General features: G+C 49.8%; 1 pseudogene; it reads left to right on the forward strand.

Annotated features, from left to right (window-relative positions):
- Positions 1 to 123: 123 nt before the first annotated feature.
- Positions 124 to 724, forward strand: LOC107125390 (annotated as a pseudogene).
- Positions 725 to 739: the final 15 nt, after the last annotated feature.

A 739-nucleotide genomic window follows, 5' to 3' on the forward strand; every position in this document is an offset into this window, starting at 1 on the left:
TTTCCTCCCCATTACAGCCTCTCTGGAGGAAACACTTCAGAGAATAAATTTGGAAAAGGAAGACAGTGTGGTCTCAAGAGGTCCTGGGCATACTGAAAGAGCAACGGGAGATCCTCCTCCTAGTCAGAGTGCCAGGACAGCCTCCCCGCTGCAAGCCATCAAGTGTGTGATTGTAGGAGACTGCGCAGTGGGTAAAACGTGCCTCCTCATCAGCTTCACAACCAATGCCTTTCCCAGGGAATACATGCCCATGTCCTTTGAGGACTATTCTGCTCAAGTGATGGTTAATGGCACACCAGTCGTCGTGCAGTTGTGGGATTTATGCGGAGAAGACTACCCTGACAGAATGCGCTTCTTAGCTTATCCACAAACAGACGTGGTCTTAATTTGCTTTTCTCTCGTGAGTCCCGGGTCCTTGGAAAACGTCCGCGCAAAGTGGTATCCTGAAGTGCGACACCATTGCCCCAACACCCCCGTCATACTGGTGGGGACCAAACTGGACCTCAGAACTGACGAGCGCACAACTGAACAACTGAAGAAGAGGAAGTTGTTTCCAGTCACCTATCTAAAAGGCCTCGACGTGGCAAAAAATATTGGAGCAGTGAAATATGTGGAATGCTCTGCACTGACACGGGAAGGCCTCAAGATGGCGTTTGATGAAGCCATTAAAGCCGTCGTCTGTTCCCCTCATGTAAAAGGGAAAAGAACTTGCCTGCTGCTTTAATACTGCCCTCTCTCT

This window comes from Gekko japonicus, unplaced genomic scaffold (assembly GCF_001447785.1).
Source record: "Gekko japonicus isolate JY-2015 unplaced genomic scaffold, Gekko_japonicus_V1.1 scaffold59813, whole genome shotgun sequence".
Classification (NCBI taxonomy): domain Eukaryota; kingdom Metazoa; phylum Chordata; class Lepidosauria; order Squamata; family Gekkonidae; genus Gekko; species Gekko japonicus.